Here is a 26,038-nt window from a genome sequence, read left to right as displayed (position 1 = left end):
CAATGGGGTTTCCTAGACACTGTCGAGGGTAGACTCTTGCGACATTTATTGTCGGTTAATAATGCCTGCACAGTGGAATCCCTCAGACTGGAATTGGGCATACGAAGTAGTTAGGTTCAGGCCCTAGCAGGAGTAATACGTTGGGTCTTTTATTTAGCCAAAGGCAAACCGGCTTCTTTAAGATCCCTCATTAAAAAAGAATTATTGGGGCCTATGAAAGAATTTTCTTTAATTATAAAGAATTTCAGAAAGGCTGTTACGTTACTAGAACTGGAGGAATCAACTCTTTTTTTATTATCTTCACATCAGCTAAAGTTGTCACTAAAACGGGCCACATGGGAGTTAAGTTTTAAGAGGGATAGAGTTGCCCTTATTACAAAGAAAGGTGTTACTGAGGTTGTCAATTCTTACTTATTCAAACAAATACAACCATATGCATCCTGGATTCTTCCTCATGGTTTACGCCGTTTTTGGTTCCTCTTGAGACATGATCTTCTCCCTTTAGATAAATTATTGGCTAGATGGTATGGTTGTTCCGATAAATGTAATCTATGCAACTTTGACAGCTCAATTCAGGATATCACCCATGTCCTTTTTATATGCCCTGCCCTAATGGTCCATCGTCGAAAGTGGGTGAGACCAATATGCTTAAAGCTTTGTATTTCTTCTGCTAAATCTTTCCTCAATGCCATTTTCAACCCTCCCAATGAAATGTTCTGTTACAGAATTTTTTACTTTTTTAAATGTTTTTTAGAATTATATTAATTAGATATGATTCCTATTTTTCAGTTTCTGTATAAATGGAATGTTTTGTGAGGATTTTTTTTCTTTTTTTTGCTTTGTATTTTTTGTTGACCTGTGCCGTGAGTGTTTAGCTGACTGCAATCCCTGGATTAAATGGTGCCAGCTCATCTGGTGTGGCTATGACAATGGCTATGACAATGTAAAGACCTAAGGCAGCTTATAATTTTACTCTAACATAATTAAATACATTGAACTGAGCCAAACAAATGACATTAATCCATACTTTTTTTACTAACAAAAATATACATTTTAAAATCAGGACTAGTTACTGATAATTCCTGTTTTTGATAAACTGAATCATCATATTTCTTCATTTTATTATGATAGAGGTTATATACCGACAGATTACAGAAAAGAAGGGGGCATATTATCAAGGACAGGCAATACATTATCACCGCTTTTATCGGCAGGAAACTGCCGATAAAGCGGCGATAATGGCCTTGATAATATGCTCTATGAATTCCAATCGAAGCCCATGTTAGATGTGAACACATCTAACATGGGCTTCGATTGGAATTCATTGAGCATATTATCAAGGCCATTATCGCCGCTTTATCGGCAGTTTCCTGCCGATAAAAGAGGCGATAATGTATCGCCTGTCCTTGATAATATGCCCCAAGATATTTTCTTCAATATTTTGACAGTATCAAAAAACAATGTACATAAACAATCTGTAGTGCTAAAAAACGTGGATAATTCTTGGTGCGATCATATCAATGCATGTTTCGGCAACAAAAAGTGCCTTCATCAGAAACGCCACGGATTTAATCAAAATAAACCTTTACAAATAGTAGAAAACGACAAATATGCTTGCCCCAAATAATTATTAACAAAAATAATAATAATAATGTTTACCCTCTAACACACACGCTATTTGAAAATGGATAAGAAAATTCTGTAATTTTAAAAAGTGCCTATATAAATAACAGGTGTATATTAAACAAATAAAATTGTAGGCCTACTACCAGTCTAGATATAGAACACCACTAAAAACACTGACATCAAGGATAGCCTCTAAGATACCAGAAGTAGAATACCGAAAAATTTGAATAACTACATAAAAATAGAATTTACACTTTATATATATTAAAATGCAAATAAAGTCAATGGCACTAGGAATATCCTTTAAGATACCAAGAAGAAAGCACTGAAATGTGTATATAAATACATAGAATGGAATGACCTTTTATATAGAAAAGACCAAGGGCCCGATGTAGGTAATTCCGATTTACCGACTCTTAAATACCGAATCATACAGATTCGGTATTTAAGAGTAGGTAAATTGGAAGTAGGCAGATGTAGGTAATTTTCATTTTCCAATTACAGATTCTGTAAGATTCGGTTGAAGGCCATAGGAATCAATGGGAAATACCGAATCGGTATTTACCGATTCGGTAAATACCGAATCCTGGCAGGGGGATCGGGGTGTCACTTTGACACCCTGTAGCACCCCAATTGCAGGCTTGTGTGCCATGTGGCACACAGACATGCCCTAAGGGCATGTCTGTGTGTCACATGGCATAGGTGTACATGCACAGATGTGCATGTACACTGGAATTCGGTATTTTACCAACCAATAGGATTGGGTGGTAAAATAAGAATTCCTAAGGGCCTGTGGCACTGCAAACTGTGCCACCTATATCTGGAATTACCGATTCGGTAAATATACCGAGTCGGTATTTTACTGAATCTGTAAATTTACCGAATCGGTAAATTTACAGATTCGGTAAAATTCGGGCCCCCTACATCTCAAAAACCAATTACCGGTCGGTAACGGCCGAAATCGGCCGTTACTGACCGGTAATTGGCGACCTACATCTGGCCCCAAATCCATTCAGTGGACATGACAACGGCTAGACCTAAAGGTTCCCTATTTAACATTGTGTGATTTGCAACTATGGTTGTGGAAGAAATGACGTATCAACTCACAAGCAATATAAGCTTCAAAAGCTTCATGTCTAAGCTTTATGGCTTCAAAAGTATGACTTGGGGCTTTGTGTCGTGCAAGCATGACACAAGGCCTTCGTAAGTATGCCCCTCTGTGACGACCATGGAAACCTACCTTTTGCTGAGATCACAAGCAGAAACGAGGTCCAGGACTGTCCAGGAAGTGACTTTATGCTGTGGAGCTTCTTGCCCCGTGGTTGTTTGATTTGTGGGAGGTTGATGACGTAGAGCGAGTTGCCTCCTTTGGTTGAGACTGGACCTTCGGTTGTGGTCCTGGCTGGTGTTGGGACAAAAAAATGTTCACAGTTGACTCCGTGGCTGATGTCCATGAAAATGGCCCTGGTGATCTGAGGACATCTGGCACGCCATAAAAGAAGCTATAGAATTTTTTCTACATGTTTTAAAGGCCTGGCTGGGCTTTTGCTTTCATAAGACTTTTAAAAACAGGACAGTTGCTGCCTTAAGCGAATTAAACTATTTTTGAACGAAAGCATTTACCTAAAAAAACTGTTTTCAAACCATTTTGTGGGATGCATTGCTATGTTTTAGTACCCATAAATGAATGTCTTGCTGCCTTCCTTGTGGCCGTTTTTGAAATAGAAAACCAGGATTTGGATGGTTACATTTTTAATTCTAAAATCTCCCACTTCTTAAAAAAAAAAAAAACACGCACACCACAATTTGATTTAAAAAAAAAAAAAACTTCTGATATCTCTATATGAGACTTACAACATGAAGGTATCATATGTTTCTAGGCATTTTACCATCATTGAATGTATAATGGTAAATAACTAGGACTACAAGAACCAGAACGCAAAGAAAAAACGTGGGATGGAGGAATCACTCACGCATGGATATGTGCATTTTGAGAGCTCTGAAATGAAGACTTCTTTTTTGCGTTAACTTTGGCACCATAATTTGATCAGTGAAAGTTTACCAGCATTATCCATTCCTGGTAGCTTTGTTTTTGCTCAAGGGCCGTGCCGTAAAAGGAGGGTTCTTTGCTGCATTTTGCCTAGTGCAGTACATGACTGAATGCCGGTCCTGCTCCACTCAGGCGAGGAGGAGTCCACGTCATTGTTTAGTCAGAGCTGTCAGACGAGGAGTGCCACATTACTAGCTGGCTGCTGAGTAATAGCTGAGAACAAGCCGCCTGTTGATGGGGACTCTGTCGACAAGCCCCCTCTCCCAGTGCGCACGAGAACACATCCGGGTTTCCTTTAGGTAACGGTAGGTCGCTGTGCGTTTTATTCAATAATGTCCTCATTATTGCTGCAATTGTGTTTAAACGCGCTGTTTTTTTTTGCATACATAGTTTCCTTTTCGTTCTGTTTTTTTATTGCGCGCATTCACCTTCACGGCAGCTTCAGTACCTTTATGATCAATTTTGTATTTTTTTCTGGTGAATGAGAACTCCGTGCGCCCTCACCTTGAGAAGAAAACTTCTTTTTATAACTTGTTTTCGGCAAATTTTGCTGTGGTTGCCCAGAAGGCGACGTTCATTTTTTTTTTTCGGCGAATCGCCCCGGGTTTCTTTATTCTGCAGGTCGTTGTTGACATTGTGGTGTTTGGTGAAGTTATCTGCTTACCTCATAACAAAAGTCCTGGCAGCTATCGTTTTCGTTTGTCTGTAGCACAGTATCAAAAAGAAGAATGTTGACAAATATTGACGAAATAATGATTAATTACACATATTTAATCGCCGCGCTACTGTCTGTGAACATGCATTGAAATATGTTGCTGTTGTAAACTCGACTCGCAACTGGGAGTGTGTGTTAAATAAAGGAGCACAACGTACGCTTTGGGACTGAACTGTTTTCGTGAATGATGGGGCTACAGCATTGCCGGCAGTGAGCCTCAATTAAGTCAATGCTTTGTTAGATGAGAATTGATTTTGGGAGAAAAGGTGTCGATCGTTGTCTCATAGTTAGACATGTCTAAAAATACACGGTTTCAAAATAAATTTGCTTTCTCTATGTGGCGACCACAATATCGAGCCAAGTTATTAAAAAAAGATGTATATGCACAAATTATATTATGTAAATTGGTAGTAAAAGGCTCTGGTACATGATTGATCTTGGGACATACAACAGCTTTTTGCATAGACATTAAAACCATAGTAGCCCCTACTCTAATTGTTTCTTCTTCTCAATAAAGTGCTAACAGAAAAGCTCTAGCAGTTACATTTACACTGCCTGCCCCCTTTCTGTCTGGCATGTCTTATGTTTGTATATACGAGGCCTGTAGTGGTCTACGAAAGACTCATTATAAGAATTACGTAATCGGTTTGGCATGACTGGGCGTGGTTAATAAAGTTGGTGACGCACGTTGTTCAGTTAACGGTTCCATGCTGAAGAATAAAGACATGCAAACGAGTGCAATATGTGTGGCGTGGTCTGTTACCTGCTCCTGTGCTGGGGAGGACATTACAACTGGCAATAAGATATGGGATACGTAACTCCAAGGATGCAAGACTACTCTCCCTGAGAGATTGCCTTTGTCCAGGAAACTACTCGCGAGAGTAATTCGACTGAGCCACGCCGAAGGAATCTTTATCAAAAGCTTTTACTGTGACAGCGGATAAACCACACTACAATATCTTTGTGCAATATGAGTTTCAACAAATCAGACAGGCACGGTTGAAATAAAAGAAATATAGGTCCCGTACCAAATACACAATCAAAGCTGTTCAGTAGGAGACCCAGGGGGTCTAACTATACTAAAGATTGAAAGTCCTGAGGATGGCCTTAAGGATTAGTCAATAATAAGGCCGAAACGTCGACATATCAGTCCACATCTCTTCTCTCTTTTTTTGTCAGATTAATTCTATGCAACGTTATTTTTGGTTACAGTGACTACGTTTCGTTGTGCTATAACTCAAAAAGAGTGGACTACAACGCAAGTGGATTTCAAAGAACAATTCATCTATGTCTTGTCCACTTGTACATTGGTGATTATTCTTTACTGCTTTTTAGAAACTGTACCCCATGAAATGCAAATTTGATATATAAAACTTTTTTCATAAAAACTACTTCCCATGTAGCATTTTACTACAGTGAGTTGTTACCACTTTGCTAATCTAATGAGTGTTGAATCAGATGAAAAACAGGTTTTTTAATTAATTTAAGTTGATCTCAAAATCTCTGCCAGTCAAGTTTGATCAATCTCCTGTTTCTAAATAAGTTTAAATACACACAAAAAAACCCTTGCAAGCAATTTTGCATATACTATATCTTAGCCCAAGCTCGCAAGGGTCTATTGGGTCACCCACCTTCATATTCTTACAAAATAATAGAGCCAGCATCAATACAAAGCAGAGGCAGCAAAGGCAGTAACATCCAGGTATAATGCATACAATTGAGAATGGTGAAGAGCACATGCAAGAGAGGAAACCATTATTTACCATAAAGAAGAAAGATAGCTTGTGCCAACCTCAACTTGAGCACAACGACCCGAGTACCAGTGAAAATGCAGATGCTTCCAGAGGTGGCACTGAGCCGAGGGACACAGAAGGACGAACGCTGTCTGAACATCATAGACTCAAACAAATGAAGGACAGGAAAAGTGGCAAATACGGCGCGTGTTTCTGAAACCGCCACCTCCATTCTCTACTACCAAATTGCAGAATACTGGCGGCAGATGGACTGCCTGGATCGAAACGTTTGATGACTTCATAGATGATATAGATGAAGCTGATGACAAAAAGATCATTAGATACTTAAAGAACCTGCCAAATGACGGGGAAAAAGAAGTGATAAAGAAAATATCACAAGCTGATGAAGTATCGTACCGTCAAATCAAGAAGATGTTGGAAGCCAAGTTCAATTCAATGCCTTTTAACCAGGCAAGACAGCAGAAGTGAGATGAATGGTTGAATTTGTTGAAAGACTTAATACGCTCATAAAGCACTGCAAGTTCAGTGAATTCAATGATGAAGAAACCATGCATTTTAAAGTCATCGGTGGTTGCCTCTCTGACTCGTTCCGATGCTGCATGCTGCAGGAAACACTCAGTTTGGAGGAAGTGCTGAAGGCTGCAAGAGCGAAGAAATATGCTGATCGACAGGCTGCTGATATGGAAGCTGGAACAACCCAGAGTGAATCAGCATTGACTATAAAAAGTAAGCAGAAACAAAAGGCACAGGCCCACAGAGTGATGTCTCCAAAGAAAATGGAAGTATTTCCGCGGTGGATACTCCTTTCCACATGAAGGTGAATGTCCTGCCATCAGACAGATACGCAAAGGCTGCGGAAAAGAAAATGATTTCATACCGGTTTTTAAAGCAAAAGAGAAATTAAGTGCATAATGCTGAATGTAAGAATTTATTTAAAGGGACTGTCCAAAAGTCTATTCATGTGATGAGGGTTAACCAAAACACAAAAGGAAGGGGGAACAAAGCGATGGAAAAGAGCATCTCCAGCTCTCAATCTTCACTTGAGGTGCCTTCTTCCTCAGGTTAGTAGTTTTTTCAGTCTTTCCCCCACCAGGGCCCAGCGTCCCCATAAGAGAAACAGAAAATATAATCACTGGTCAGTCCTTTGCTCTATTTATTACTACGGTGCTATCCCTTCACCAGTGCCTATTTATTACCGAGGTTTAGTGTGGAAAGTGGAAGGCGGAGACCCAGTGAGAGGGTTTAAGCTCGCGGTCTGTAGATGTGCCACTTTCACTCGTTCAGGAACGCCTTTAACCACCTCCCCCGCAAACCTCCTCCAGTAACCCAACAGGGAAACTTGCCTGGAGCTACGGTCCTCCGGGACCCTAGCGTGGGGTATCTCGGCGTCCTGTCTCTCCCAGGGACGTCCAGATACTTGAGCAGTAGGCGTTGGGAAAACCTTCCTCTTTGGCAGTGTTCCTCCATCCTCAGGATTCCAGGGATTCTCCTCAGCGCTGTCCTCCTCCCGGGTCTTCCTGATGCTGCTCCTTGTGGTTGGGGTCCTCTCCCCGACTCCTCGTGGTTACCTCCCTTCCTCACCTGCCCTCAGTCTTTTTTTTCTCCCCCTCGGAGTCTCCCGATGACATCATCCCCGGCGCGTCGGCTGCTGCAGTACAGCCGACCTCCTCCTTGGGCTGCATATCCCCGGGCACCATCTTGTAGTTCTCAGGTGTCCCGGCCTCTCTACTATCCATATCACAGAGACTTAGTTGATTGTTCTCAAATTATTCTTCCAAAGGTTGATTAACGTCATTATCGAGTGACAGTGAGAAAGATGGATGTGTGATAATGGTGGCAGTCATAGACAGACGTGCACATGCAGGATTGGCCACTTGCAAAGAAGAGCAGAAATATAAAAAGAATCACCACACAAATCAACAAAGGTTATTTGGACATTGTCCTAAAATCATGCTCAAGGTGAACTATTGCCCTATGACTTTTATTATAGGCAATGGTGCGTTGATAAACATCATGCCAACAGAAAAGTTCTACAAACTATCTCCAGTACCAAGTCTCACACCATCGAAAACCAAGCTGTACACCTAGGCAGTCTTTATCCTTATGCAGAATCAAGGATCCTTTGTAACAACCATGGGGCACAAGAAAACGACATTGCAAGCGCCAAATCATGTCCTTTAGGGTAAGTCATCAAATTGATGCTTGTGAAGGTTCGATACTACTGCTGATATGGGACTGATCTCTATTAGCTACAACTTGAAAGCTCATTCTGAAATAGTCAATTCCTGACATTGTTTCATGGAATTGCGAAACTTAAGATAATGAAGGTGCAGCTTCACATTGATGAAGTCATTCGCCTTGTTGCCCAGCACAACGTTGAATTGCTTTTCGCATACAGGAAGCAGTTGAGAAAGAACTAGAGACATTGTTAAAGCATGACATAATCGATCGCTCTGCTGGTCCGAAGCCATGAGTGTCACCCATTGTGGTGGTGCCAAAAAAGGATAATGGAAGTTCAGTGCGCATTTGTGTTGATATGCGACAGGCTAACAAACAATTGTAAGAGAGAGACATCCAGTTTCACAGATTACGGGCATGAACACCAACGTTTTCTCCCACCTTGATTTGAACTAAGGCTACCGTCACTTTGAACTGGAACAAAACTGTAGGCAGATCTGCGAGTTCGCACAGTGCCACTGTGTGACACACCATATCTGCTCCCATCACAAGGTCACACACTGATACCACATGGTGGCAGGGGAAACTAGCTGAATACTACTGTAACCAGTAGATTGCAGCTCGTTTTCGGAGGCTTTGAACAACCGATACACTAGCATCAGTAAGCTTTTTTTTGTTTTGGAAAGAGGAGGAGGGGCTTGGGGACACAGTAGGGGAAAAGTGCCTCTTAAGTAATTCTTGCATGAGCCCCGCCCCTCCAAGGCTCTATCCACCTCCTTTTTAGGTCTCGCCTAGGCAACGTGCATGCGCTGCATAGGAGAGAGACCTTTAGCCATCGGCACAGCTTCGTGGGCAAAAACGTGCACACGTTGCATTGCTTGCAATGGCAATGCGTGCACGTCTGTCGATTCGCTTCCGGGAGAGTCCGGCGCCATATGGTCGCAATCATCGCCGCGCGCTTGTGCTGGTTCTACTGATTTTGAACTTTTGCACATGTTGGAATGGGTAAAGAAAGGCTGCTCACCAGACTGTGCTAAACGTACAAAGAAAGAAATGTTTTGCTCCACGGAAGAAGTGAATGATGGGTAGATGTCCTGCGTGCCTAGTTTAATGAGAGGCGAAGAGGCCGCTGGTTGCCTCGATAAAGCAAATACTGACAGCAAACAGTTGTTTCTTATCTGAAATTAAAGTGGACTTGAGACTGGCTTGAGCACAGAGTGCAGTCATTATTTCGTCTATCAGATCCCCAAGGCACAGGCTTGCCTGCATGTTTGCAACACAGGCTGTCTGCTGGCTACAATCACGCCGGAGTAATATTGGACCAAACTAAACAGATATCCTGTAGAAAGATCAGAAATCTTCGTCTGGGAGATGACTCCTCTGTGTGGAGCAGATTGTCACTTTTTCAGGAAATTACAAAATATCATGGGAGTCCTTCGCAAAATCAGCATATGTGGATTTTACTCTTTTACTCGAAAGTAGAGAACTTACGGGTTAATATTTTCATCTGATAGAAGGGGTTTCTCCACCAGGACAGAATTTTCTAACACAATTGCTTTAGATATAAGAGTACTTACTCTCGTTTGCAACGCCAGCAAAGCAATGTTTCCTGCCTAAATCCTGTGTTGTGAATGTGCATACACTTATGGACGGTTCCCGACCCACAAAAGACAACAGTCCCATCTCTGCACTTACACTTTCGAATCCAGCAATTAGGGCTTTTTCCACTTTACAACTGCACCCTTCTGTCACCCAGGATGTGAATTAGTATGTTTGAATTTAGTATGTTTGAATTTACACTTGGAAAGTGCTTTTTGCACAAAGTGCTCCAGTGCTCCAGTACCAGCTGCACTACACGTGAAGCGGTTGCTCCTGCCCACCTCCTACAAGCGCCTCTGTGGTATCGTTCTTGCTGCATAGCCTCTGGATTTTATTCACTATTTGGCCTTCCCATTCCTATTTAGCACCCAGCTCCCTGCGTAGCGCTCCGCATTTGCGTAGCTATTTAATCTCATTCATTTCCTACGAGCATCGCGCTGCTGGCTGCCGATTACCATTTCTGGGCTTAAGTATTGCGTTTGTTGACATATGTGCTTAGCGCTGCTGCTGGAATCCTCGCTTGTGATTATTTACTTGTTGCTCGACCTCCCATAGCGTCCTGCTGTTGTATTTGTGCCCTCGATTTTGTTGTGCCTGCAGACCGTCCCTCCCACTTCGCTAACGCCTCCCAGCTACCCCTCCCACGCTCCGCCCCCTCCACCATCCATTTATGGCCAATGCCCCCACGCGCAGCGTCCACGCGCTACGTACACGCCGAAGGTGCGCCTAAGGTAAGCCCGTCTACGCCCGTCCGCGCCTGGACCGCGCCCAGCGCCATACCCCCTGCCCCTCGCGCTGCCCAGCCCTCCCGCATTACCTACGATGCCGCTACCCTCCTAGCCCTCAACCCCGGTCGCGCCCCCAACTGCGTCCAAGCCGCTCCTGGACAAACCCATGGACCTTTCTCCTGCTACTCCTGCAAATTCAGCGGCACCGACAACATCTCCGCTACGACCACACCACAGACTCCCGACCCCAACCACCTACAATGCATCCTTCTCAACACCCGCTCGGTCCATAGACACGCCATTGACCTATGGAATCTACTAGACACCATCTCTCCAGACGTCGCCTTCCTAACAGAAACATGGATGAACGCTTCCTCCGCCCCAGACATCACTATTGCCATCCCTGAAGATTATAAGATCACACGCAAGGACCGTACCGGCCACACAGGAGGAGGAATCGTTATCGTCCATAAAAAATCAATCCGCATCTCAACCAGCTCTGACGACAACCTCGCCAACTCCAAACACCTTCACTTCCAGATCCACATCGACCCCAAAACCACACTCAGAGGCACCCTCCTCTATAGACCACCTGGACCCCGCGCAAAATTCAGTGAAGACATCACGGACTTCATCACTCCACACGCGCTCCCCTCCAAAGAATACATCCTTCTGGGAGACCTCAACTTTCACCTTGAAAAGATCTACGACCGCAACACCACCACCCTCCTGGACAACCTCGCAAACCTAGGACTTAAACAACTGGTCACTTCCCCCACCCACATCGCAGGTCACACACTCGACCCCATCTTCACCTCCAGCAATCATGTCTCCGTCAGCCACACTACGGATCTCCTCTGGACTGACCACAGCTGCGTTCACTTCACCTACAACAAGCCCAAACCCACCAACCACCTCCAACCAACTCTGCAAAGAAACTGGAACAAAATCACCACCGACCAGATCTCCTCATCGCTCCTTCTAAACACCCCAGCCCACTCCTCGGACCCAAACCTAGCCGCCGCCAACTTCACCATATGGTTATCCAACACCGCCGACACCTTAGCACCACTGAAAAAACGTCAAAGCAAACCTGGCAACAAGAAGGCCTCATGGTTAAACGATGATCTTAAGAAGTCCAAGAAACTCTGCCGCACCCTTGAAAAAGCTTGGAAAAAAGATCCAACCACCAGCACCAAGGACGCCTTCAAAAACGCCACCCGCACTCACCACCAACTAATCCGAAAGGCCAAGAAAACAGCATTCAAGGATCGACTTGACAACAACGCCCACAACAGCAAGGAACTTTTCAACATCGTCAAGGAGTTCTCCAATCCCTCGGCCAACTCCAACGACATCACCCCCTCTCAAGACCTCTGCGACTCCCTAGCCTCATTCTTCCACAACAAGATTGCAGACATCCACAACAGCTTCGACAACCAACCCGGAGTCCAACCCACCCAACCACATGCTGAACACTCTCCCCCCGCGAACACCCTTAACGACTGGAACCCAATCTCCACTGAGGACACCATCCGCCTGATGAACTCCATCCACTCAGAATCCCCCACAGACCCATGCCCTCACCACATCTTCAACAAAGCAGACTCCGTCATAGCACCGCACCTCCGAGACATCATCAACTGCTCCTTCAACTCCGCCACCTTCCCGGAAAATTGGAAACACGCTGAATTCACCGCCCTTCTGAAAAAACCCACAGCGGACCCCACCGAACTCAAAAATTACCGCCCCATTTCGCTCCTTCCATTCCCGGCCAAAGTAACCGAGAAAGCTGTCAACAACCAGCTCGCCGCTTTCCTCGAAGCCAACAAATCCCTCGACTCCTCACAATCTGGCTTCCGAGCAAAACACAGCACTGAGACCGCCCTCATCGCAGCAACAGACGACATTTGAACTCTACTGGACAATGGAGACACAGTCGCCCTCATCCTCCTCGACCTCTCTGCAGCATTCGACACAGTCTGCCACAGCACCCTTTTACAACGCCTCAGCAACATCGGAATACAAGGAAAAGCACTTGAATGGATCACCTCGTTCCTCACCGGAAGAACACAGAGAGTCCGCCTTCCACCATTCAAGTCCGAGGCCACCGCAGTCATCTGCGGCGTACCACAAGGATCCTCACTCAGCCCCACCCTCTTCAACGTATACATGAGCCCCCTCGCGGCCATCGCCCGCCAACACAACCTCAACATCATCTCTTACGCGGATGACACTCAACTAATCCTTTCTCTCACCAAGGACCCCAGCACCGCCAAAACTAACCTACACGAAGGAATGAAAGAAGTTGCTGAATGGATGAAACACAGCCGTCTGAAACTGAACTCAGATAAAACAGAAGTCCTCATCCTAGGTACATCCCCCTCTGCATGGGACGACTCCTGGTGGCCGGAAGCCCTTGGAAAAGCACCCATCCCGACAGACCACGCACGGAACCTAGGCGTTATCCTGGATTCTTCACTTTCAATGAACAGACAAGTCAGCGCCGTATCCTCATCCTGCTTCAACATTCTTCGCATGCTCAAAAAAACATTTCGCTGGATCCCCACCGAAACCAGGAAAACAGTCACCCATGCTCTGGTCACGAGCCGACTGGACTACGGGAACACCCTCTACGCAGGTACTAACGCTAAACTCCAGAAGAAACTCCAACGAATCCAAAACGCATCAGCCAGAATCATACTAGACATCCCACGCAACGAACACATCTCTGGTCACCTGAAAGACCTCCACTGGCTACCCGTCAACAAGAGAATCACTTTCCGACTGCTAACCCACGCACACAAATCACTCTACGACATCGGACCAGAATGCCTCAACTCACGACTGTCCTTCTACACCCCCTCCCGCCAACTACGTTCTTCCAGCCAAGCCCTCGCCACTGTACCCCGCATCAACAAGACCACCATGGGAGGCAGATCCTTCTCATACCTGGCTGCTAAAACATGGAACTCACTCCCCACTTACCTTCGCCTTACCCAGAACCACCTAGCATTCAGAAAGCAAATAAAACGTGGATATTTGACAAGTAATCCTCCTCCCCTTCCTTAGTGCCTTGAGACCCTCTGGGTATGTAGTGCGCTATATAAATTCTCTGACTTGACTTGACTTGACAGTGAGTAGTGTAAGGCAAAGTTTTATGGTGCAAGACAATGTCTAGCATTCCTAAGGTCCTAGAGACTTGGCCTGGGATGCCTTATAGAAAGTGCTGACGTGGTGGAGACATGGTTTGGAAATGGCTTAGTGCCAGAGCCTGCTGACGCATGTGTGTTTTGGGACAGACTCTTTGGCCAATATTGCTTTTGTGCTGGAGACTGTCACGGAAATTAATTTGTGGCAATTCTGTGACACTGAAGACCAGACAAACAGGAAGCCAGAGGTGCTCTAAAAGAGCACTGTAAATGGCATAGTGGTAGTATAAGGAACACAGAGAGACTCACTGAGTCTCACTTGCTGAAAGTAATGCTGATCAATTATTGACATGAATATAATAAGCTGTGTATCACACGGTTTACAATACTGACGGAGACAAATTCTCTGTTTGGATATAATAGTCACTGTCCATGTGCCCCAGTGATAATTTGCCCGGTAGGTAGGTTTTGAGAATTGGAAGGAAATGCAAGGTCAAATAAGACTTTTTCAGCAAAGCGCGCATTCTATTTAAAAATATTTTAAATATTTAATATTTTAGTTTGTGAACACCGTAACAGATAACAAATATCAATTTGTAAACATTATTATGAAATCAATAACACAATCTTGTAATTTTGCTTGACAGTTTCATTGAAAAAAAAGGGCATTACTGAAAACATTTAAAACTGTTTTAAAGAATCAACAACTGAAAAATCAACGGATTAAGTGTCCAATATATAGAAATGTATGTTGACCAGCACCTGCATGTATTTTTAATATTTACCTAAATCAAACAAACAAGAGCATTTGATTTCATCCGTTTTAAGCGCCTTAAGACCCGAAATCACTTTGCTAAGGTCTGCCAGAATACAGAACGAGTGGCAAATGATGTTTCATAACTTTTCCTTTAGCTCCCAGAAAATTCAAGCAGAGAAAAAATGAAATGTATTGATTTGAGGGCAATGTAGTCAAAGAGGAATCCCTGGGTGTACGCTAAAGTAAATTTGGTGTGTGCACTACATGGGTTCTAGCCAATCATGCAGACCTTCCTTATAAGGGCATTAAAGAGAAATATTTATAAAAGTCAAAATAATTTTTAGATAAGGAGTTCCACACTAAAAGTAAACGTTTACAATCTTTTTAATGTTTTATAAAAGTAAAATTTCTTGTCGCAAGAAGATAAATTAAAAATCCAAAGTGCATCTCTTTGGATAAGTACATTGAAATATCAAAAGACAGTTAAAAACAATTCATAATACATAAAAAACATAGTGTCACATTCATCAGAATAATAAAACACAGGAGAAAAAGTTAATCAGTGCAATTCCAAAAACAAAAACAACAATTGGATCCTTTTCACAAACCCCCTCTACTTGTGGCCCTGATATTTTTTGCCACTACTCATATAGATCCACTGGTCTTTTCTTTAATGTTGCTGGTATAGTAGACAGTATCTATGGTTTATGGATATCTGCTACCTCCTTGACCTTTATGGGATTCTAGCCACAAAAGCGTCGACGCGTTTCGGTGTTATTGTACTTGATGTTGTAACACCTTCATCAGAACATGCTGTCTCTTTGGGGTCACGGGCTTCTACACTTATATTTAAGTAATTTCCTTTGATTATTCGAAGATTCCCCTTGGGCAACAGTCCTCAGGATGCCTTCTATGGACAATCTCAGTAGGTTGTTTTTAATTGTGCCTTTGGAGTGGTGGACCTGCTCCAGATAGGAGGGTCTTTCCTTGGTATGGGCAGACTATGTTTCTCCCTCTCTCTTCGGTTATTTTAATTTCAACCGATGGTAAAAGCCTTTAAGTAGTTAAAACGCTCTCCTGAACGGGCATATGTCAATTTCACTTGATCGACTTTGGAACCGGATGTGTTCTGTCGGTGAGTTGTCCTAAGCCTCTGCCTCATTCGTCTCCTTTCCTTGATTTGAGGGCATACAGGGATTGACCTCATCCTGACAAAAATGTGCCTCCGTTAATAGGGTTCCGTCTTAAAGGAACTTACTCGAGTAATGTTGCGATGCCTTATGAGGGACACAATAACAAACTATAAAAAATGAATTTTTATAGTTCGTATGTACACATTATCTGTTTTCACTGTCAGCGCGAAGTAGGCCATGTCTCTTTTTCAAGGGCTGCGCTCAAGTTGCCCTTCAAAAGATTTTGCTTGAATGGACAAGTCTAATTATTTTGCGTATTTTCTAGTAGGGCGATTTATTTTCGTTCTGTGGAAAGCTTTAGCCATCTCCAAGATACTTCTTCCATACTAATTTTTAACTAAATGGTTGGCACTTTGTTCCAGAAGTAGTTGAACAAGTCTTTCATGATTATTTAATGTTGCGATCATTAAAGGTGTTTGGCCATCTGTGTCTTTAAAATTCACATCAGCTCCATAATCAATTAAGTAAGAGGCCACTTCTTCATCCCCTGATACGGCAGAAGCTCCCATGAGTGGTGTCCATTATAAAAGTGTATCTTTGGCATCCACCCAACAGCCATCTTTGATCAGCTATTCAATGATATTTATATGACCACCATCTGCTGCTGAATGCAAGGCCATGCAAACTTCTTTATCTCTGGTTTTCCAAGATGCTCCTTATGACTTAAGATATTGAGCAATTTCCAAGTTCACGGAATAACAAGCCAACATTAAACTGTCTTTTCCACTTCCGTTCATCTTTTTCACATCTGCACCATTCTCAACCAATAAAGTGACGAGATTGAAATGCCCTCTCTATGAAGCAGTCATCAGAGCAGTAAATCCATAATTGTCAAGAACATCAATAGAGATATTCCTTTCTTTAAGAGTATTCATAACGGCTTCCTCGTTATTTACAGCATCCGCATTATGGAAATAGTCCGCATTTAAAGTTTCTCGTGTGGTAGATACTGAAACCACTGGACTGTACTCAAAGTTCCCATTAGGAAAAGCAACTTTAAGACGAAACTTGTACAGAGTTGTGGGCTCAAGCCCTTCCACAACATGGTGCTTGGAATATCCCGTATAAATGGTTGTATACGATTTTGTTTTGGAATCCTCTTGCTCAATCAAAAATTTGACAGTTTCAGCGTTAAGTTCTCTCGGTATCAACTTGCTTTCCAAATCCCAGAACAATTCAACACTGAAATGCGTTACCTGCCCCACCACAAGAGTAATTGGTTCTGTGATATTGTGATGATCTTGACTTGATCGCTGCGAGACCATAATTCCACGAGACCGCAATATTTCGTGCTACTGGGCTGGGTGCTTCACGGGTACATGTGACTGAAAGGCTGTGTTGTTTTCTTGGATGAAGTGTAAATTCGTAGCTGTATTTTTGAACCAGCGAAGCGCGCATTCTTACCACAAAAGGCCATTAAACGGGCTAGGTAAAATGCCAGTCCCGCCAAGCTATGAGAAGAGCTAGGTATCGTTCTGATTATTCCCGACTCCAACCAAAAGATATGAACCAACCGTGTGAGTACTTTTGTTAAATTAATGCCCCCATTATGTGTAGCCTGGTAAATGGGCTGGATATATCTGTGACCTTGTGTTTGCAGTTATTGAATGTGTTCAGTCACTTCCCTGTACAATTTGGGGCCAACTTCGAGACATCTTACGTGTGCCTACTGTCAAGCTCGTGATTGCAATTTGAATACAAGGGATTTGCATTTGGGAGTTGAAAATATGATTTGAGTTTTTTTTCTAACTGCAAAACGAAACAAGCATTGGCATAGCCAATAGGTCTCGACTTTGGGACCTTATAAGTGTTTAGCCATGCAACAGTGGATGTTGTTGCACCAAGGATATTGTGCTGCATAGCTAAATACTTATAAGGTCCCAAAGGCGAGACCTATTGGCCATGCCAATGCTTGTTATTGAAGTTGGCAGGTCGGTGTAGGTACATTACTACTTTTTCAACTCATGATGGTTTGTTTGGAAATAAAAGACTCAGTTTTGTTTGGTGTGTTGTCAGCCTCAGAAATGTTTCAAGATGTAATTTATTATTTTATTTATTTATTATTTTATTTTAAGGTTTTGTAGAGCGCGTAGTAACCCTAGAGCATCCCAGCGCTAGAACCTGAACTCAAGAGGGGTCAGCAACGGAAGGGGTTAAGGGTCAGGGAAAAGAAGGGTCTTCAGTGCCTTCCTGAACTGAAGGAGATTGGGTTCAGTTCTCAGTCTCCGGGGGAGGTTGTTCCAGTGTTTGGCCGTGTGGACCGAGAAGCGGCGGCCTCCGGATCGGGCTTTTTTAACTCTGGGGACAGTGATGAAGTTCTGTCCGCTAGAACGGAGGGCCCTATTCGCTTTGTAGGGGATAATGAATTCCTTGAGGAGGGGAGGGCCGTTATTATGAAGAGTTTTATGGGCCAGACAAAGGGCCTTGAAAGCAACCCTTTCTCTGACTGGGAGCCAATGGAGAAGCTTCAAAGCTGGCTTTGCCGAGGATCTGGCGGGGGTGTCGGTGAGTAGGCGGGCCGCGGCGTTTTGAATTTTCTGCAAGGTGTTGAGTGTAGCTTCGGGGGCACCCAGGTAGATTGCGTTGCTGTAGTCAAGCCTCGCCAGGATGAGGCCCTGAATCAAAAGTTTCTTGGAGGTCGCGGGGAGCAGGGGGAAGACCTTTCTGCAGGCCCTGAGAAGTCCGAAGCAGATTCCTGCCGTCTTTTTGGCCTGTGTTCTAAAGCTCAGGTCTTTTTCGAGCCATACGCCCAGGCTCTTGACCTCTTCCTTGGGTGCAGGGGGGTCACCTAGGCAGTCGGGCCAGATGTGAGGCGGCAGGGAGGGCCCTTTATGTCCGAGCAGCAAAATCTCGGTCTTGGAACCGTTCAATTTTAGTGCTGAGGAGTTCATCCAGCTGTGGATTTCAGTGAGACAGCTGTGAAGGTCAGAGGGAGATTGGTGCGGGTGTGAGAGGGTTACCACCAGCTGGGTATCGTCTGCGTAATTGATGATCGAGACGCCGAACGGATTGACCAGTTTCTCCAGCGGGGACATATACACGTTGAATAACGTCGGGCTAAGAGATGAGCCCTGCGGTACTCCACAACGGAGGGGGATTGCGGGGGAGTGGCTGTCGTTCTCCCAGACTTGAAAGGAGCGACCGTCTAGGAAAGATTTTAGCCACTTCAAGGCCGTGCCCCTTACTCCGATGTCTCCCAGTCGTTGGATTAGGGTGTGGTGGTTCACAGTGTCGAAGGCCGCACTGAGGTCCAGGAGGATCACTGCCACTGATCCTCCTGAGTCCAGAATGCTTCTGGCCTTCTCCACTGCTGCCAGGAGGGCGGTGTCGGTGCCCTGGCCTGGACGGAACCCTGTCTGGGAGACCCCGAGTAAGTTGTTGCTCTCCAGGAATAGTGATAGTTGTTTATTCACTAGCTTCTCCGTGATCTTACTGTTTCCTGGGAGAAGGGAGATGGGTCTGTAGTTGGTTAGGTCCTGGGGGTCTAAAGAAGGTTTCTTTAGAAGACCTTTAACCACTGCCGCTTTCCAGCTGGGGGGGACTAGGCCCTGCGAGAGGGAGGAGTTGATGAGCGACGTAATGGGGGGGATGATGGTGCTGGACACTTTTTTCAGGAAACGGAGAGGGGTGGGATCGCGGGGGGAGCCACTTTTAATTGAGGCCAACATTACAGCTACCTCATCCGTAGACACTGGGCCAAAGGTGTCAAGGGAGGGTGAGGGGCCATCAGGGGAGTGAGAGAGGTGGAGGGGAAAGCTAGAAGGATCCCCGGCCATGTGGCTGGTTACGATGGGGGGTATGGCCGAGAGAATTTTTTGAATTTTCTCGTCAAAGAAGGTGGCAAGTTTAATGCATTTGCTTTCCGCTGCTTTGGGGTCCAAAGGTTTAGCGGGGGGGTCTGGGGCATGGAGGAGTTCTTTAAGGATGGCAAAGGTTTCATGGGCCCAGCAGGAGGCGTTTTTGATTCTGTCTTCGTAGAAGGCGCTTTTGGTATTGAGTAGTTCCATTTTATAAGATTTTACGGAGGCACGAAATATGTCTTTCTTGTCTGCCGTTTTATCTTTCCTCCAAAGGCGTTCGTTTCTCTTGCATTCCTTTCGTAATAGGTTTAATTCGGGGGTGTACCAAGGGGACGGGTTGATTCTCTTGGTATGTTTCAGGGTGCTAGATTTCGGGAGGATGTCATCCAGAGATTGGGTGACCCAAGTATTAAATTCATAGTCAGCAGCGATGGTGTCTTGAGAGGGGAGGGGGGTGTCTTCCCTTAGTTTGGCTGCCCATTCGTCTGGGACCAGTTTATGCCAACGTCTGATAAGGGTTCTGACTTTGGGGGGTTGAGGAGGGGGAATGTTGATGGGCCATTCGAAGGGGACCAGGAAGTGGTCGGTCCAAGGAAGGGGGACATGAGAGCGAGTATTCAGATCTTGGATGTTTGTGAATATGGGATCGAGTAGCTGTCCTCTGTCGTGAGTGGCCTGTGGGTTTTTTAGGCCAAGGCCAGTGGAGGTGATATCTTGTAGAAGATCTGTCGCCTGCTTGTCGACTGGGTCCAAAAAATGGATATTGAGGTCCCCCAGTAAGAGATAATTGGAGGAGGTCGTGCACTCAATGGTGATATGGTCGATGAGTTTGCTGGGAAATTCGGCGAGTTGGCCGGGGGGGCGATATACAAGCAGTCCCGACAAAGATGTCACTGGAGCCAGTCACACATGCTTTTAACTACAGTGATGATATATTGCCATTTGGGGCCACACGTAAAGAACATGATAAAGCACTCACACAAGCTGATGCAGGTCTCACATTAAATCAAGAGAAGTGCGAGTTTCACAAAAACATACTTAAATTCTTTGGGCATATGTTCTCTGAAAAGGGAATGACTCCTGACCCCGAAAAGGTACAAGCATTGTTTTCTACTTGCCCTTCAGAAGATGTGACCATGCTGCGATCTTTCTTAGGCATGCCCAGCTTTTGATCCAGGTATATTCATGATTTTCCTATTGTGAGTCCACCTCTAAGAGAACTAACAAAGCGAGATGTTCTGTTTGAATGTTTATCTGATTGTGAATGAAGTTTCAAGCAAATAAAGCTTGCAATTGAAAATGCAACTGAAATGGCTTCCTTTGATCCTAAAATGCATACAGAAATTGTGGTAGATGCAAGTTTCGTGGGGCTGGGTGCGATCCTTTCCCAGCACAATTGACATCTTGATGCTCAGAGACACATTGTGGCCTATGCTAGCTTTAATGAATCTGAGGCCGAACATGCTTATTCTCAACCTGGAAAGAAAGCTTAGCTGTAGTATGGGTGTGTGAATACTTCCATGTGTTTAGTTATGGAAAGAATTTCATCCTTGTCACTGATCTTCAGGCCTTGCTCACTATTTTCGGAATTCCGAAATCCAGAGAGGTGGCTTGTGTCTGCAGGAATATGAGGACACTATTTTGCACAAGCCGCGGAAGGATCAAAACGCTGCAAACAACTTTTCACAAGTGCTGCTACCGCGTCTTAGTACAATGTCCAGAGATCCTGAGGCCTACATACATTTAATAGTGAGCCTACAGCTCTTTCTATTGAACAGATTCTGGCAGCTACTAGTGCTGACAGAGACATGGTCAACCTTAAAGAAATCATTGTGACGCAGTCATGGCAGAAACCAACACGACCTCTTACCGATAATGTTGAGGGCCAGAACTTTCTGTTACACATGATGGAGTCATTTTGAGAGGGGCAAGGAATAGTTATTCCTGAAAGCCTAAGGCAACAAGTTATTGAACTGGCACACAGAACATTGTGGCATTGCGGCCACTAAAAGAGCACTCTAGGATCGAGTGTGCTTCCCTCGCCTTGATGAACAGAGTTTAAAGGGAACTGAAAGCTTGGCATCTCTGCAAACGTCTGTCTCCCAAAAGGACTCAGCACCCACTGAGTATGTCTGATCTTCCTGAACAGGCCTCAAAGTGAATTGTGGTTGACTTTTTCAGAACCCCCAATAATCAGACCCCCCCAGGATATAGCGGCATGGATTAGCAAATTTAGCGGCACAAATATGGCAATTTAGCGGCATTTTTGCGGCACTTTATTTTACTCATAATCATTCATTTTCAGCCTTATATCAATGGAAACTGTTTTAGCAGAGTATTCCGCTTTGAAATAGGTAACCTGGGATATGGAACAGAGGAAGCAGCCGACAGGTGAAGGCTGTTATTCCTTCGAAATGCAATCCTCCATTTGCTTTAGTATAGGTTCTGAGAAGCCCATCAAAGATCCATGAATCTCCATAAAAATCTCCAGCTGCGGATGTTTATTCTGTTCCTGTTATGACTAACACACTGTGAGTTGCTCTTGGGCCATCCGAGAAAGACGGAGAATACCGACCACGCGTGGCACATGAAGTGTCATGGCTTACTCCCAGACCACCTCTGGATACCTGTTTTTTTAATACAACTAGTGCCTTATGCCACCCTTTTCATCTGTTTCTTTGTCCACTATGTATGAACTTTACTTTTTGAACATCCTGGCATTGGCCTCTTCGCCCACCCTGAAAATGAGACAAAGTATAACCCCAATTCAATCTCCTGAATTGATTTGATCTCCTTCATTTTCAGACTTTAGGCAGCCCTGACTTTACCTTTTCTGGTTCCAGATATCCGCCCCTGAGGCAAGCATACACCTGGCCCTTTATATCCCATTTCTGAGTTTGTGAACTACCCTTCCACTGCGAGCCCAAGGGCTTCCACCAACTTGGTGCCTATGACTCGTGCCCTATAGCGAAAGCTGAGACCTGTGACTGTTCCCATTCTGTCCAGCCGGTCAGTGGTTGTGAGCTATCCATTTCCACCCATTTCTGATCCAATGAGCTATCTCCAAATGCCTGCTTTCTACATCTTATTCCTTGCTGGAAATTGTCTTCCAGTCTGTCTTTCTAAAGTGTATCGTGTTCCAGCTTGATGTTGTTTGAGTATTTTTAGTCCTTTTTAAGCTGCTAGGTGAATACATGTTCCCAGTGGCCTTTGATTCTGAGGTGTGGTACGTTCGGCTCTGATGCCGAAGTATTTTTCTGATTGTAGACGCTGCGTTTGAGCGGGCGCATGTCCAGGGTTCTGTTCAGTGCCCTCTGCAGAATCTAAATCTATGCCGTGGTTTCAATATGCTCCCGTTGCCTTGAAAGTTGTCCACCTCTGATATCAGGCACACAGGACGTGTTGTGCATGGTGTATCATTTGAGTTTCATTTAACTGGATATGAGAGCTCACATAAGGCCCACTGGTCACCTTAGAAGATGTGTGCTGTATGCGGCAAATGTCTGCAGCTGAGTGGAACCCAAGAGCTGCCTTATGCACTCGCTGGAGTCTGTCAACAGTCTTACAGGATCTAATGTCTAATGATCCTGTTAAAAATGGGTCTGATGTAAAAGGAGGCTACACCAGTAGGAATGGCCTGGCAGTGTATACACCGACAGCACATGTATGTAAATTGACACAAAAAACTATTAAAATCTAACCCTGCTAGTCACTTTTTAGTGGCATTTCGTAACTGCATTTACTGCGTGTTTTTGCCTGCAGTCTTGTTCTCCACCCACCTGTTGAAGCTACTTTACTATATTGCACCTATATGATGAAACTGTCACTTGCACCTATGTGCTGAGGAAACATTTTTTGAGATGAGTCATGTTCTGTGCTGGAGTTCCCATGTGCGGTTGCTTTGGGTCCATTATTCACGCTGAGAATAAGTGGAGCGTGGTTAATCTCAGGCACTGATCATTTTCTTTCTTAGATGTTTATCTCATTTTTAAGGTAATCCATGTCTTGCTTCTCTTTTCTTTGTTTTGCTTACTTGGGATGTCCTCTGTGATCTCATCCCTTAAGCTTCCCCTATTTCATCCACCGTAACACTTCTGAGGCACCACACTTTACCCTTGCCTAGCTGAAATCTCACTACCCACACCCATTTTAGAGTAATTTTCCCCAGTTTCACACACATTCTCCTTTCCCCTCCCACATTTACAACTTGATCTCATAATTGGGTGTGCAGTGATCTCTACCACTGGGGTGAAGATCTCCATACAGAAAAAGATAGGAGAGACGGAGGTGGAGCTCTCCAGCTGTAGGTTTGTGAGTTGCATTTTGTAGCATGTGAAGCAGTACCACTTTAGTACTACTTTCCGTACTCCATTATGGCTTTTGTGAATCAGACCCATTGTGTGAAACAATGATGATCCAAACAATGGAAAAAAATGGCTAATATATGTCCCTTAAGGAGTGTGAAGTGGAAATAAAATATTTTAATGGTAACATGATTTGCAATGTATAGCACTCAGAAATACGTAAATTATTCGTACAACATCTTGCAATTCTATACAGGTGCAGTTATGGGAAATTTTTCTGAAGATCCATTTTAGCACAGCTGCGTTCTGACAGGTAGCAAACATTTTAATAAAAAAAGACATTCACTCCAGCAATGTTTAAAAAAAAAATATATATATTATTTTTATGTTCTGCACGTAAACAAGCAAATACATAACAGTAACAATCATGTTTCATGGTCCCCCACTTCCCATATTTTGTGCAGATTATGGTACTGCCCACACTGTCTAACTCTGTTATTATGATCCCTCCCCAGCCATCCTGTACAGTGCCCATTCTTTCCTTCTTCTGTGAATGTATAAATTCCCCACATGTCCTGCCTTTTGTCTTGTGCCAGGCTGACTGTCACTATCCAGTACACTAAAGTACTCACCTCTGGGACAAATAATGCTTTCACGCCTGTTTCTCCAGAGACCGCGCCCTCTCAAATACTCTGTGTGTCCACCTAAATCCTCTGTTACCTTGTCGTCTCTATGGAACATCCTAATGTGTCTCATTCAGTTGTATCTCTAACCTCGAGGGTCACTGCCGGGCCTCCCAACCCCAAATAGCTATTATGCCCAGCAGGAACCTCCGATGAAATGGTTCGATGGTCACATCAGCTTTTATGCCCTTTGAAAGTCCCTTCATTCCTGGGCACTTTTGTAAAAATCGCGGACTTTTTACCAAAGTGCCGATATCGCTGGCACTTTAGTAAAAATCGGGACATTTTTACAGAAGTGCTGAGTTCGTGGTTTGCCGCGAAATCCTGGACGGTCTGAATAATGGACATCATCTGATGATAGGTGTCGATGATTACTCACGTTTTCCTCTAGTGGAAGACTTGTCATCAACCAATCATGACAAAGTAATTGAGAGGCTGGATGACATTTACGCAGTGTATGATGTTACTTCCATTTTCAAATCTGACAACTGTCCTCCTTTCAATAACAGCGAGTTCAAGGACTTTCTTAATAGTTTGAGCATCAAATATTAGAGAATTATACCTCTCTGGCCACCGGCAAAGGGTGTTGTTGAATAATTCATGAGTACATTGAAAAGGGTAGTTCAGTGTGCTGCGTTGGATGGAATCCACCTTAATTCAGCTTTACGCCCAGCCCTCCTAGCCTAGCGTACCACTTCTCATTCCACAACAGGGGAAAGTACTGCTACCTTGCTGTTCGTAACAGCTCCTGGAACTAAGACCACCAGTTGGTCAATAGACTCTGACGAGATTTGTGTGAATGACACCTCTCACAAATGCAAAATGAAGGCATACGCCGAGGCGCTTGAGATACGATCTTCAAGGAAGGAGAAGAAATTCTTGTCAAGCTAAAGCAGATGTTCAAGACTGACATTCCGTTTAATGCTGAACTGCTAAGAGTTGTGGTGAGCAAAGGACAAAGGGTAACTGCTCAACGACCTGGAAAGTCAATAACCAGAGACTCGTCGTACTTCTTGCATTTGCCTCGATGTTCAACAGCTCCAGACCTCATGAGTAAGGCAAGTCCACCTGAGGGCCCAAAACAAGCATCCCTCTTCTCCAGTGATGCTGGATGGAGGCACCCCTCCTCTACCTCGTACAGCTAGATCTAGAAGACTGATGAGAGAACCTCGATGACTCATCAAGGAGTTCTGATGTGTATTTTTGTATATATGTGTTCATACTTTTTATTTAACAAAGGGGAAAATTGTGTCTTAAGTTTATATATAAGCCCTCTAGTGGTCCTTGATGGACTCCTTTCATGTATTACTAATCGGTTGGGCGCGATTAATAAAGTTGGTGATGCAGTGCGTTCAGTTAACCGTTGCAAGCTGAAAAATAAAGACGTGCAAACTAGAGCTCTGTGTGTGGCTTGGCCTGTTACCTGCTCCCGGGTACAGACGCCACACTGTCTAAGTGGGCCATATTGCCCTATGACATAATGACACAAAATGTACACT

The 26,038-nt window shown here is 44.2% G+C and overlaps 1 protein-coding gene and 1 pseudogene across 1 annotated transcript in view; one reads left to right on the top strand and one right to left on the bottom strand.

Annotated features, from left to right (window-relative positions):
- Positions 1-3,830: 3,830 nt before the first annotated feature.
- RPH3AL (rabphilin 3A like (without C2 domains)) overlaps positions 3,831-26,038 on the top strand; it is a 1,157,680-nt gene continuing 1,135,472 nt past the window's right edge. The window contains exon 1 of the mRNA XM_086954990.1: positions 3,831-3,981. The gene's annotated coding sequence lies outside the window, so the exon portion shown is untranslated. The remainder of the gene's footprint in view (positions 3,982-26,038) is intronic.
- Positions 15,994-17,017, bottom strand: LOC147730227 (fibronectin type 3 and ankyrin repeat domains 1 protein pseudogene; annotated as a pseudogene).

Source organism: Lissotriton vulgaris, chromosome 2_1, assembly GCF_964263255.1.
Source record: "Lissotriton vulgaris chromosome 2_1, aLisVul1.2, whole genome shotgun sequence".
Lineage (NCBI taxonomy): Eukaryota > Metazoa > Chordata > Amphibia > Caudata > Salamandridae > Lissotriton > Lissotriton vulgaris.
Note: the sequence above shows the minus strand (reverse complement) of the source record. Positions and strands in the feature narration are given on the sequence as shown.